General features: G+C 33.1%; 3 long non-coding RNA genes across 6 annotated transcripts; 2 read left to right on the top strand and 1 right to left on the bottom strand.

The window, feature by feature from the left end:
- The first annotated feature begins 255 nt into the window (after positions 1–255).
- Positions 256–3,159, top strand: LOC126720448 (uncharacterized). 4 transcript variants are annotated; one of them, XR_007653394.1, is made up of 2 exons: positions 256–505; positions 1,333–3,159. It is a non-coding gene; the product is annotated as an uncharacterized LOC126720448 (long non-coding RNA). The 4 variants fall into 4 exon arrangements; XR_007653398.1 differs by having other exon boundaries at positions 1,319–3,159; XR_007653397.1 differs by having other exon boundaries at positions 907–3,159.
- Positions 3,160–7,823: 4,664 nt separating this feature from the next.
- LOC126720453 (uncharacterized) lies at positions 7,824–8,668 on the top strand. The gene is made up of 2 exons (XR_007653406.1): positions 7,824–7,931; positions 8,034–8,668. It is a non-coding gene; the product is annotated as an uncharacterized LOC126720453 (long non-coding RNA).
- A 2,261-nt stretch (positions 8,669–10,929) lies between these two features.
- Positions 10,930–12,582, bottom strand: LOC126720458 (uncharacterized). The gene is made up of 2 exons (XR_007653412.1): positions 12,466–12,582; positions 10,930–11,908 (listed from the first exon to the last, which is right to left on the bottom strand). It is a non-coding gene; the product is annotated as an uncharacterized LOC126720458 (long non-coding RNA).
- Positions 12,583–14,961: the final 2,379 nt, after the last annotated feature.

Below are 14,961 nucleotides of genomic sequence, written 5' to 3'. Positions count from 1 at the left end.
CTTTAAATTTTTATAAAAAAAATTCAATTAATAATTGAAAAATATTTTACAAATTTGTTTTTATCAAAAAATTTTACAAAAGTTGACGGAAAAACCTTAATTGAATAAATCCAAAATTTAAAGGACTAAAATGAAACTATGTTAGAGGATTAAAATGAATTATGGAGAAACTTAGGGTGGGTTCTGCAATTTATAAAATATTAAAAGAAATACAAGCCAAAGGATCCAAAACAAATGAGAATAATTGAAAAAAAAAAAAGCCACGCAAATGGGTTTTTTTGGTCAACCTCGTTGTCTTTGGTGGTCCCACCAATAATATTCCCTCATTTCCTCTTTCTTTTCACTGTTCTTCTTTTCTAGTCCACTTGTTGTTGGGTAATTGTCATGTTCACACTACTCCAGTCGCCACAATTTCTCAGTGGACTCTGTTTTCCTCTTCAACGGACTGTGTCTTTCTCTCTCTCTTCATCTCATCGACCTTGACAACGTGAACCGCATCCTCAAGGTCCTCTCTCTTGTCTTATTTAATACTTTGTGTGAATTCTCTGTTTTTTGTTTATTTATTTATTAAATTTTGGTTTGTGTTCAATTTTCTGTTTGATTGATGGTAAAACAGTGGAAAAGGAAGAGAAAGGTCAAATTTATTTCTGGGTTTTTTGTGTTTTCCTGTTTTATTTCTGAATTTTTCCTCTTGTAGCGGTTGTGATTATCAAATAAAAAATATTTCACTAAAATAAAATAGTTTTTTTTTTTTTTTTAAGACTCAATAAAATTCCAAACTTTCAATTCTGTTTCTATATAAAAATTATAATTGTTAAAGAGGCTTAGTTGTTAGTTTGTGTTGGTAAAATTGATGTCAAAAAGAGGCTTTCTATAAATGTTCTTTTATCTAGCTTTCATTTTCAGTGGCTTATTCCTAGAAGACGTCAGGAAGAGAAAAATTACCACTTGCATACCTAACAGTTATATATATATTATTTACAATGTACGAAAAAAGAATGGCAAGACAAAGCACTTCATGTGCTGGAAAGCAAGTAAACATTGAAACTGGAAGCTTTTACTGCCAAAGGTATATAGATTTATTGTTCTATCCCATGTTCTTTTCTTACATTCGAAATTAGGCTTCTGGGTTGTCCTTATTTAGAAGTCCATGAGTACAAGCCCATTAATAAAAGGCATGACACATTGACAAGTAGTTCAAAATGAATAAAACTAGAATTCTAGTTCTTATATATTTCCTTCTTGTCCTTTCCATATAATATGGTTGCTTTATGTTTAAGTATGCATAGGGGTTTTATTTGTTTGGAACTGTTAAAAGGCTTTTTTTAACAGCAAGGGTAGAAGAACGAAATGGAGGGGATTCATTCAGTTTTGTTTGTAAGAGTAGAGATGGGTCCATGGCTGGTTGTTTGAGGACATTCAGATGCTTAGGAACCAGTGGACAGATGTTTTGGGTTTGGAGAGGAGGACAGATGTCTTTTGACAGAGCCTCAATCTCTAGCAACCATTGCTCCCAACTTCTTTATGAAATTTTGCTTCGATAGCACATAGTGGACTCTTAATCTTGTACATTTTTATTCCTTGCTATCAATGTATCATGGCTCAAATCCATCACCAAAGTCTTACTTTTTGTTTAGAACAAAATAGAAATCCACAGAAATTAAGTTTCTTGCTTTTTAGAGAGAAATTCCATAGTTGAATAATTTTTTTGTTGTTGTTTTCTCACTTTCACACCTATCTTGTTTAAACAATGAGTTGTTGACCGAGGATATTAAAGCTTGTACGTGACTATGTCTCTTTGATTTGAATACCTAATATCCAGCCTTAAATTTAACAAGCAATTATTAGCAGATTAGTAGTGGAACAAAGATTTGACTTAACTGTATTTACCTTAATAATCCCATTTCAAATGTAAAGTCTGGCACAATAGACATAGAAAATCTCTTTTAATCTCTGCTATATTTTATGTTATTTTAGCGTGTCTTTGGACAAGACATTTCATTAATTGTAATGACCATGTCAACTTTAGTAGTATAATATATTGGGGTTTGTCATGAAGTATCATATTGCAACTTATATTCTGACTATGACCAAAACTGTAACCTTACTTCCTGATATTAGCGGCAAAAACACTGCTAATTGCTTCTGTTACAAATTCTAGGCAATTGTTAAGATTTTGATTACACTGTGATGATTATTTGGTCTAACTTTGGTGGGTGGCCTTTCTATAAAGGTACTTGAAAATTTTCTTTTAATTACATATTTGAATTTGCTCCAATACTCATGATATGAATTATGGAGGTAACTTTCTTCTTAAAATGGACTTTGGCCATTTGCTTATTATCATGTACATATATAATTGTTGACTCATTTCATCCACACCCTTTTCAGGGCAAAATATATCATAATTAGCAGAGATTAGTTCTCTTTTATTTTTTGTACGTAATTTTATTTAAAGATACATGTGCTTTAACTACATATGAAGTGATATCCACTTGTTTGGTAACTTTATGGGCAGAGAAGAGTATCGGGATGAAGAAAGCAAGGCAGTTATTTGAGGCCAAAGAAGAATACTTCACCCGCAATGGAGCAATTTTACTAGAAAAGCAAATCACCTGCAACAAAGCTAGAGATACAGAGCCAATCAAGATTTTCTTTGCCAAGGACATACAACAGACTACTAATAACTACGATCCTAAGCCAAGGAAGCAATGAGGATTTTCATGCATTTTCTGAGCTTGCATTGAGATGCATCAAGAGAAGGGAGATGAGAGGCCAGCCATGAGAGAAGTAACACTGGAGCTTAGGTGGATACAACATCTCATATGGTCAAAACAAAATAATGAAACTGGTTCAGTTCAAACCCCCTCAAAGTCATGTAACTGAATTGTCATTGTTGGCATTAGAAGCCCAACATGTATGTGATTTCCAAGTCTTTTTACTGTCTACTAAGCTTGTAATGCTAACTTTATCAAATTATTAGATATTTGGGTTGGGGCTGGTTTCATTGGAATAGAAGCAACCAATGGTTGATCAAATTGCAGAATATGATACTTGAGGAAATTTGCTTGGCATGTTGTTGCTGTGTAATTTGTTTGCTACTCTTGACACATTTATAATTCATTACAGAATATGATCTTCCTAATGGGTTGTTGTCAATGCCTGAATTGCCTGATGTCTCTGGCAATAATTTCATTGGCATATGGTCCAATTCTAGCTCAAATGCGCATGCCACTGTTGTACTCTTTTCAAAATATATTCTATAGTGATCTCATGCCTGTGATGAGAAGATTCAGTACAGAACTAGGGACAAGAAAATGGTAAACCCTTTTCTTAATTTTTCTTTCTTTGAATAAAAAGTTGGTAATTTTATTGAAAGCATGTACCATTATCAATGGATTCTTTAAATTTAAGGTAGGCCAACGATCAGTCTCATTTGTTGGAATGAAAGAAGAAGTTGTAGGTTGCAAACACAGCAGGGATATAGTAGAGAGTAGAATCACATGAAGACTATTGGGGTTGAGAAGCTTCATTGGTTTGGAGTATATGGACAAGCAAGCAGCTGGAAGCTGGTGAAATGTTAGTGTGAAGCAGAGGTAGATACAAAAGTTTGTATTATTATATGGGACTCCTTTAGACTTTTGTGGACATGACTACAAGTCTACGACAAAGACCGGTCTGATTTGTGTCGTTACTTTTCATTGGCAAAGGTTAGACAATTTAGACAGAACCACGATTTCAGTTTTAAGGGTTAGATTAAAATAGCTTGCCATTATAGTCTACCACGATTTGCTATTTAGAAAATTTGGACGATTGGGAATAAAAAAGTAATGAATGGCCAAACCTTTTATCCCAATACCATTTGGAATAGATTCAAAACACTCACAATTGATATGTTGTATTCTCTGCCCCATATATGAATCAAGTAGAAAACCATGTGCAAACTCCTTGGGTGGGACTTCTTTTTTTTTGCTGAATTCCTTGGGTGGGACTTGGGAGTGGTATTAGGCCGCAATCTATTCTTACATGATTTATGAAAATCCAACAAATAATTACCAAGACAATAGAAAATACAAAATAAACATAAGAATACAAAGATTTACATAGAATACATTTTATCCTTGAAGGGAAAACTACAAGACTGGACATAGATAAAACAAGATTAAAAAGGAAAAGTGGATATATAAAAGAGAGAGAAAAGTATATAAATCTAAGTTGGCAAGAAACGTAAATCTCTTGCTAACTTTCTTCTCTTGCTCTTTCTTTGTTTCGTTTTCTTTTGTGTTGGAGAAGATATAATGATCCTATTCCACATGAACTTCGCTTTAATAAATTTGAACTGAGGCTGACTTGGAAACTTCTCTAGATGTGTTTTGAAAGCAAAACTTGGATTCTTTTTGCTATAAATATGATAATTGCTTATTTAAATTTGCTTATATGCATGTGTGTTTTTTTTATTACTAATCTTAAATGGTAGGTTGCTTTGCTTGCTTAAAATTTTTCATATAGAAGTTAGATGCAGTAAAATTTTAGGTATATTTAGGTGTTAAATTGCTTTTTATGCACTTTTTTTTTTTTTTTAATAATTTCATATGTACAATGGGGGAAAGGGGATATGGACCCATGTTTATTTGTTTGGAAACACCAAGAGTCATGAGGTATCAGTTATGAAACAAATTCTTTTAGGGGTTTTGTTTTTTACTCGGTGTAAAGATGAGATTTGGTTGTTTGAGTGATGTGTTAGAAGAATGGCTACTATGTATTGGTTTTATAAATTAAAAAAAAAATATATATATATATATATATATTTATATATATGATCAAAAGGAGAGCATCACGTCTAGAATATGGTTTTTGTTAGAGTCAAAATCTACAGTATGCTTTCTTCGTCTAGCCAGGCACAAGTGGACGAATCTTGCAAAAGAAAACAGCAAAGAGGCTATGGCTTGAACATCGGTGGGGTGTTGGCCTAGGCCCTCTAATGCCTTTGTCAATATTTGAGAGACTAAGAAAGAGAGTAAAGTATATTGTGATAAAGCATACCTTTCCATGTGGAGTGGTCTTTCCTTCTATGTAGCTGTTAGCTTGTTAATTCCCATAAATAGTGTGCATTTATGAGTTTAGACCTAATCTAAGTGTATATGTTTGTGAATCTCACTCCTGGAGACTTGAACTCTGACCCTTGCCCCCCAAACCCCACAAGCACTTATTCTTGTGAAGTGACCACCGCATCAAGGGTGTGCGGTGGTACAACAGCTATTTTTCTATTACTTGTAAATGTAGATCTTGGCATTGAATGCCAATATCCAACTATTTGTGCTGGTAATAAGTGCTACCTCTGGATGATGCCTTTTGGGCTTGGACGATTTATTCCAACACATTGGAACTAAAACAATTTGAACACATTACTAAAATTTAACGTGTATTTGTATCATGTCGATTCTAATGCACTGTAGGTAAGCCGAGTCCAAGATAGTAAACATGAAAAAAGAAAACAGTTTCACAGGTCTTTTTTTGATCTGCGTAGGACATATTTTGTTTGGTATAGACCAGGTTTTTTTTAAAGTGTTTGTTATTTTTGCAGGTTTTAATATATTCAAGAATATTACGAATTCAAAAATTGTACTCACATGAAAACCTGACTTATTCTATTATCCCATAGACTCACATGGATGGGGAATTTCAATTTTCTGATAGCGTAGAAAATGTGAACCACTATAGAAATCAAAAATTATTTTTTTAAGACATGGCAAATGGGATAAATGGATACAAGTGGGCCATGTACACCACTATGAAGGTAATGGGGGCATGGCAGAAAGATAGTTTGGGCTTATAATTCAAGACTATTTTCAAGCTTTATCAAGTCCATTAATAAATTGATGACGTGCTTAATATCATGAGATGTAGACTTAGGTGTGCGTCCTTTTTTGTAGAAAGATATATCTTGATTAGTGTCTAAAAGTATCTTGTTGGGTCTATTTTAATGAAAATTTTATGAGGTCTTAAATGATATACGTATTGAACATATAATGATCACAAAAAGAAAAAAAAGGAAAAAAAAAATGAAAAGAAAAAAAAGGGAGTAATGTCTAGGCTTGTTACAAATTTTATACAAAAATATTACAAATTGATGTGTATCAATTTTTTTAATAGACATGATAGAATTTCAACCTATTATGTTTGTTCAATGATGATTATTTTTCAATAGACACGATAGAACCTCCTAAGTCCTAACACCAAGCAAAGTGACATTGTACCATTTCATAGCTTGTAAAATGAATACTATTCACATATAAATGGATAGGCATCGCACCTAGAAGTGATCCCCATTACTATAATATCAAAGAGGATTGTAAATAACATAAAAATTTGGGATTCAAATCCTCTAGATTTCCTAGGGTATTCTATCAGTAGATTTCCTTAAATCCTAACCACTCTTTAATGATTTAATTGTCTAGATTTCACCATGTCAGCATTCCACTAACAATATTATTAAAATAATAAAATAATGTTGCAAACAAAATAATTAAGATTATTGTTAGTGGAATGCTGACATCTAGACCATTAAATCATTAAAGAATGGTTAAGATTTAAGAAAATCTATTTGGTAGAGTATCCTAAGAAATCTAGAGGATCTGAATTCCCTTGACATACCATCCCTTCTCTAACTTGAAACTATTTGGATGGTCAAAATGACAGCCTCCCCAAAATAAAATGTGAATGTCTTAGCATTTAATAAATCAGTTAAAAAAATAGGAAATCAGAAATGGGGATCATGAGAATGGCACATTTCAACTAAATGAAGTATATATATATATATATATATATATATATATATATATAAATTCCAGCTTTTAGGATATTCCCTCTTGGCTAATTACATAGCATCTTCTAGTTTTTCCAATTCTTCCTTCATAGCATCTTAGTAACTCCACTTCAAATGTAGAGTCTGGCACAATAGACATTGACAATCTCTCCTGCATGCTATATTTTATGTTGTTTTCTTGTGTGTTTGGACAACACATTTGATTAATTGTAACGTCCATGTCAAATTTAGTAGTATAATATATTGGGGTTTGTCATGAAGTATCATATTGCAACTTATATTCAGAGTATGACCAAAACTGTAACACTTTCTGGTACTAGCAGCAACAACACTGCTAATTGCTTCTGTTATGAATTCCGAGTGATTGGTAAGATTTTGATTACACTGTGATGAGTATTTGGTCTAACTTTGGTGGCCTTTTTATAAAGGTTCTTGACAATTTTCTCTTAATTACATATTTGAATTTGTTCTAGTACTCATGATATGAATTATGAAGAGGTAACTTTCTACATAAAATGGATTTTGGAAATTTGCCTATCATCATGTACATATATAATTATTGACTCATTTCATCCACACCCTTTTCAGGGCTAAATATATCATAATTAGCAAAGATTAGTTTTCTTTTATTTTTTGGACATAATTTTAGTTAAAGATACATGTGCTTATGATTATTTGTTGATGCAGGTAAAGAGTCTCTTGAATAGTTTCTTTCTGCAGTTTATGAGTCTCTGGAATACCATATTGGGGATGATAAAGGGTGAGAAAATATTCATGTTTTTTAATTCCAAATATACAATAAAAATGATAAACAATTGTATTCATTCCTTACATTAATTAAGTTAACAATTTCCTTGCACATAATGCTGGATTGTGACTAGTTAAAGGTATTTTGGAGATTACCTACCCTTTAATTTGTCTTACTGTTATTGGCCTTCAGAAAAAGAGAACCATATATATGAAGTAATATCCACTTGTTTAATAACTTTATGGGCAGAGAAGAGTATTAGGATGGAGAAAGCAAGGCAGTTATTTGAGGCCAAAAAAGAATACTTCATCCACAATGGACCAATGTTACTAGAAAAGCAAATCACCTGCAACCAAGGTAGAGATACAGAGCCAATCAAGATTTTCTTTGCCAAGGACATCCAACATGCTACTAATAACTACAATCCTAATCTAATCCTTGGCTCTGTAATTGCGACAGTCTACAAAGGAACACTAGATGAACGGGAAGTAGCTATTAAAGTCAAAGGCCCTCCAACGCATTGGCCCTTTGAGATGATGGTAGATTTCTTCCTAAACCAAGTTACAATCAAACAATTGATCAGCCACAAGAACGTTATGAGACTATGGTTGCTGCCTTGAAACTGAAATTCCCATGTTGGTTTTTGAGCTCATCTCCAATGGCACCCTCTTTGATCATCTCCATGGTTAATGCAATGAGATTCCTTGCTGGATCTCATGGCTTGATAGAGTAAGAAATAAGAATAGCCACTGAGACATCCTATGCTCTTTGTTACATGCACTATGTTAGGCCAAGGCCAATAGTCCATTTGAATGTCAAATCATCAAATATATTTTTGGATGAGTCATGGACTGCCAAAGTATTAGATTTTGGTTTTTTGGTTTCAATTGCACCTGGAGAAGACATTTTTTAGGGTATTTCCATTGTGGGAACCATTGGATACATAGACCCAGAATATCTAGAGACACTACATGTCACGGAAAAGTGTGATGTTGATGGCTTTGGGGTTGTATTGGTGGAAGTCTTAACAGGTCATCATCCCACAGAAACGTTCCTAGGGCATATGAATTTGGTAGATTACTTTGTTTTGTCAATGGAAGAGAAATGCATATTACAAATTGTTGATGATGTGGTGCTAAGGCAAGGAAGCAATGAAGATATTCAAGCATTCGCTGAGCTTGCATTGAGATGCATCTAGAAGAAGGAGATGAGAGGCCGGCCATGAGAGAAGTAATGCTAGAGCTTAGGTGGATACAACATCTCATAAGGTCAAATCAAAATACTGAAACTGGTTCAACTCAAACACCCTTAATGATGTAGGGCAATTTCAAGTAACTATATCCTAATCCTCTTATAACTAATTAGTTAGTTAGTTAGATGATTTTTTAAGCATTAGCCGATAGGATTTAGACACTTGTCAACCATCTAGTGGCTGCCAATGCCAAACAACTAGTATAAGTAGCAGAATATAAGCTCTTTGTAAATTAGTTTTCGTAATTGAAAGAATTGTTAGCCTTTGTGTGCTATTTGGAACTGTTGTTCTTGTAGAGTTACTTATCTACCTATCATTGTGTTCTAAGCAACTCAGCTAATGAGAGTATACGAATGGAGATCTAGCCACAAAAGGAAAGTTTTTCATGTCACTATAAGTAAATGTGGTCTACTGCGAAAGGTTTTCTACAACTTCTTTTGGAAGAGAATCTGTTGTTTAATCTAATAGGTTGTACGTACCCCAAGCTGAGCTAAAAGAATGATTAAACCTTAGTCCATTCATTGTTTCTAAACCATATCCAAACAACTCATCACATTCCCTGCATCACTTAAAGTCATGTAACTAAAATTGTCATTGTTGGCATTAGAAGCCCATTTTACCGTCTACTATGCTTGTAAAGTAAACTTTATCATATTATCATATTCTCAGGGTTCTCAATTTCTTGATTTATTGATAAATTTAAAGAAAATATGAGTGTAACTGTAACATAGGAATCCCAAATCATGCCCTATACCAAACTCTAGAGAAGGTAATACAACTAGATAAAAAAATCATGTGAAAAAAATCTATGGAAGAAAGAAACTTAAAAATCTAACATATTAAACAAAATTCAAAATCTTCCTTTAAAGAAAAACAAAATTGAAATCAATAGATGTCAAAAAACCGGATATATATAAATATATATATATATATATATATTTATTTATCATGGGAGATTACGAATATACATTAAGAGGATTTGAGATCTTATGTATCAAAATTAAATGATAGTTTTTAGACAATTTTTTCAAGATTTCATTTTTACAAATTGGCTATATAGTTTTTTGGAGAGTGAAAACTGAACAAAAAAAAAAAAATGCGAGTAATTGGTGTTATCAAGTTTCACTAACATTAGATTTGAGACTTTAGAAAGCAAGAGAATGGAGCTACTGTGTCAGATTTGCTGAAGAGTTTGAGAGGGTATTGGTGGTGGAAGATGATGCATTTGACGCCATGATTGATTCGTTTATAGCTCTGACAACATATAAATTTTGTAATGTATACTTGAAGAAAGAAATGCAGAAGGTAATGTAGAAGAAATTTGCAGACATATAAGAAGGATATTATGAAAAAGAGATCCACCTCACATATAGTAGACAAATTACACATGTACAAATCTCATTTAGAACTGCTTTACTTGATCTATAATTGAATGAATAGAACTTTTATAACTCAAAAACAGTTAACCCTACTGTTGTTGTTCAAGCTCATATTCCAAGCTGTTCCTGGCCTCATTTTGCAGGGAATTACCTCAAGAGCAAGACGTGCATCAAGTCCCCCATAAATTCTCTTTGGTTGGACCAAATCTTTAGTAATAGCCGTATTAGCCAAAAGCTTCTGGTGTTTTGTACCTTCCAGACCTGGTATCAAAAAAAAAAAAAAAAAAAAAAAACAAAAAACAAAAACTGAAAGGAAATAGCTTAGAACTAAGGATGAATATATGTTAAAACCGAAAATAGATCCAAAATTAGCAGGAAACTTCCCAAAAATAACAACTCTACTGTTCTGCTTTTCTTAGCAGATAGAGTTAAACAAATAAATGGAACTGTGAGAAAAGGGCACCTCGTTTGGATTGAGCAGCTCTTCTAGCAAAGAAGAAGTATTCTCTAAACATCATTCTGAATATCCATTGCATAAACACAACCCTGGCTAATTCATTATCAAGTATATTGACCATTGCTAAAGTATCATAACCATTACCAAAAGTGGCATCAATCACTGTATCCCTTTTCTGGACATCATGTTTCCAAACCTTGGTAAAAATAGTCAATATCAGCTATTTGATGCCAGGATACAACTGTCTTAAATAATATGCAAAATACAAACGTAAATATCTCAATCTAGAGATGGAATTGGACAAAAAAAATGCCTTAACAGGAGCCTGTAGAAGGTCATTCCAATATAGTATCAAACAAGGTCCATAAAACAAACTCATTTTCTTGACCCACCAAGCAAAAGTAGCATTCAGCTCATAAACTTAAGTACCAAGATGTGTGTGTGTGTGTGTTTATGGTTAATTGTGAAAGAGTTCGGCAATCATCCGCACTAGTGTATAAAAAGGCATTTTAAAGATCACCACCATATCAAGATTGTGGTATACTTTCCTAGAAAGGAGCAGCTAATAATAAATGGCAGCATGATCCAGCGCAATTCATTCTGTTTAAGGATGAGCGGATCACTAGCAAGATAGGAAGTGAAGTAAGCATGGAATATGTATGGCAAGCATATTATCATTGAGTATGCCATTGAAGTGTCAATAAAAGACATCTTGGGACCTTAAATCAACTGTTGATTGATTAAAAAATAAGAAAATTGTAGAGTGTAATCCAACATGCCTAATGTTTCAATTTGTGCTCATATCAAACAAAGATTTATAAAAACTTTATCCACACAATCACATGCAAGCACACAAAACCCCAAAAACTAAAACTTGCATCAGATGCTTCAATTTCGTTCAGAAAATAATTCTTCTGTAAAGTTCCAATCTATTGTTGTAAGAACTTTCAACTTTCTCTCTGCTGTATTTAAAGTGCACTTTTATATATTACTTTCTTTTCTTCAATTGTTCCAACAATATATAATGCCAAAAAGTGGTGGTGATGGGAATTTTTCTGTTGCCTTCTAATCAACTATAACTTAATCTGAACTAGCAAGCATTGAAATATTTGTAAAGAATGAAAATAGCAAGCCAATATATAAAATCAATATTTCAAGGAATCCAGTATTTGAAGTACTTACAAGTGAGCAAACTCTGTTGTCTTCTTCTTCCCAAAGACATATCTCCTCAGAACATCCTCCATTCCTACATTATACATACATTCAAAGAAATTGGAAGAACTAGAGGCTCAAAGGCTCAAGCGAACTGATTCATAAAAAATCAGAATAGTTCCTTTCATAATTATACAACTACATTTGGATTAAATTAAATTGAATCTAATCTAATCTAATCTAATCACATATATACCTGCAAATAACAAATTAAGTTTACAGAAATTAACCTACAAGTTTAAAGCAATTAAGCTTCAGATTATGAAAAGGTATCAAATTTACAACAAAACCCAGATTTTTGTAAGTATAGTTTCACAAAGAAATCCATCAGCATAGAAGCAAATATTGAATTTTAGCATAAAACCCAAATGGCCAACCACTACTAGTACTCTGTTTTGTTACGAAGGACAAAGAAAAAGAAAATAATTTTTATCATATGGGACACTTCAAAAATTAAAGCTTCCGCTAAATTAGACTCCAAAAACTTCATTGCGGATCTGAAATTCTTCTTCACTACCATTTAATTATTTTATACATAACAAAGACGCACGCAAATATTTTCAGAAGAAGTGAAAGAGGGAAAACGGGTACCAAAAAGCGAGTCCATTTGGCTCAATGGCTTTCACGCAGAAGCGAGTCCATTCTCTAGAGTTACAAAGGAACGTGAATAACAAAGTTGAGCGATAACGTGTTTGAGAAAATAGTGGGAAAAAAAGAACATTGACACTTGGAATAAATAGCAAAACGGTCCTTGATATCCCACATCGATTAAATACAGGTAAATTGTTTTATTTATTAATTGTTGCAACAACCGTACCAAGTGCCGAGCTTAGTAACGTGAGCTTGTAACCGAGTTGGGGTATTAAAGTGGTTGAATGTATGTTGTGATTGACTAGGGTGGATGTGGTTAGTCTTGATTTGTCCATCATGGAGTCAACTTTAGTGTGCACCTTTGCCCTTGGGTTAAAGGGCAGCCCCCACCCACTACGGATGGGTAGCAATTACATACAAAATGATGTGAATTTGATTGGGCTTTCCCCCCACAAATCAACACACAACCCTTCCTAGCATGCTGCCTAGTTCTTCTCTATACAAACAACCACTTTTTAAAATTTTCTTTTTTTAAATTTATTTCTTGTCAAATCTTGTTAAAAATCCATTAATATGTTAAAATTAAAAAAAGCCAAACAGGACTGGAATGGATAACTTATATATACCCTTCAATGGGTTGATTGTAAATGATAAAGTTTAATAGAAGTACGAAGTCGTCAAGACTTTGACGGAGAATTGTTGTTATGGTATTAAAATCCTGTGAAACAATTGTTTAATCTTTATCTAACGGGCCAAGGGAGGAAAGGGATAAGATGATCAATAATTTGACAAGCCTAAGTCCGAAGTGAACAAAAAGGTTGGCTTATGAAAAAAATTCTGTTGTGATTAAAAAAAAAAGACTTCTTTTAATGTATTTATTGTTGACATGGCGTGTTACGCAACTATTAAATTATCATTGTGTGTGTAGTGTACAAAAGGACTTTTGACATTCTCTTTTTGACCCGCTATAGTTAAAAGGAGGAGAATTTAAACTTTAAATATTTCTATTATAAACTAGTTACTATATAATTTTCCTACCATTTTTTATAAAGCCCAATAGCCTAATACACCTTAATCCCAATTAAAGCGGTTAGGACTTTAAGGCTCCGCTTGGGAGTTCATAAGGGAATGGAATGGAATGGAATGAGATGGTCATAAGGGAATGGAAATGAATGGAATGGAATGAAATGTATTTAAGTTACTATTTATTAAAGGAAATGAATGGAATGAAATGAAATTAAGTAATCTTAATTGGATGTTTTAAAATAAAGGAATGAAAATGAATGAAATGTAAGTAATCCTGTTTGGGAGTAACATGGAGAGAATGGAATGGAACCATTCTATGATAATATTACTATTAGACCCCTATTTTAAAATAAAGGGTTGAATATATAGGGATATTTTGGGAATTTTAGTAAAAAAATCATTAAATTTAATTCCATTCCATCCCATTCCTCCCAATTTTGGGGGAATGAAAATTTGAGATTTTAAGGGAATAGAGAAGAATGAGTGTTCCCTCCTACTCATTCCATTCCTTCTCACTTAAACTCCAAACAAGAGAATGAACTTTCCATTCCCTCCATTAAAACTTCCAAACAAGAGAGGGAAGAATATTCTAAAATTATTCTTTTTATTTATTTCCATTCCATTCAATTCCATTCCCTCCTCCCAAGCGATGTCTAAGGATCTTTTGTCAACTAATCACATTCAACCAGAAGTCTCTATTTCACCATTCTACAACACCAACAATAACAAGGCCTCTGTCCCAAAACTATTGATCTTCAACAGACTAATCGGCGTTCACATGTATATTTTTTTAACACATATTCTAGGACAGACAGACAGACAGACAACATTGATTAAACAGTTTCTTCCTATAAAGTGATTCGAAGATTTATGAGGAACAAAGACAACCCTTTGAACACCTTCCTCCTGAGACACTGCTTCAACTCTTTTAGTATCCTAGTTCACAGAGATGAAGATAATCTTTTTAGTTGTTAATTCTCTACTGCCTTTAGCACTTGGATTCTTCTAATGCTTACTGGGAGTCCCCCGTGGTTTTTTGGGTCAAGGCCATTAGAGATTTTTATGATGCGGGTTTTCCATGGAGGTCAGGTTAGGAAAGACAAGTGATTATGTGGGTAAGATAAGTTAAGGTTAAGTTGGTTTTTTTTTTTTTTTTTTTAACCATTAGAATTATTTTACATTTTCCTATGAGTCCTTCATTTAAATGTAAATAAAAATGAGAGAGAATAGGATTATTATTTTTTTAATAGGAGCTGATTTTTTTTTTTTTAATAGCAGAATGTCCCTATTGGGCATGAGAGAGAGAGAGAGAGAGTAAATCTGCCAAAATGGTGGACAAGGGCAGCAAAGGAAGAAAGGAAGAGGTGGTCACCAGAGAGTACGCCTTCATGTATAAGTGTCTGTATTTCAATTCATCATTCTTGTGCTTGTTAATGGGTTTGATCTGGTTTAAGTAAGATTAGATTTAGT

The sequence above is a fragment of the Quercus robur genome, chromosome 4, assembly GCF_932294415.1.
Source record: "Quercus robur chromosome 4, dhQueRobu3.1, whole genome shotgun sequence".
Taxonomy (NCBI): Eukaryota; Viridiplantae; Streptophyta; class Magnoliopsida; order Fagales; family Fagaceae; genus Quercus; species Quercus robur.
This window is presented reverse-complemented; position numbering and strand designations above follow the sequence as displayed.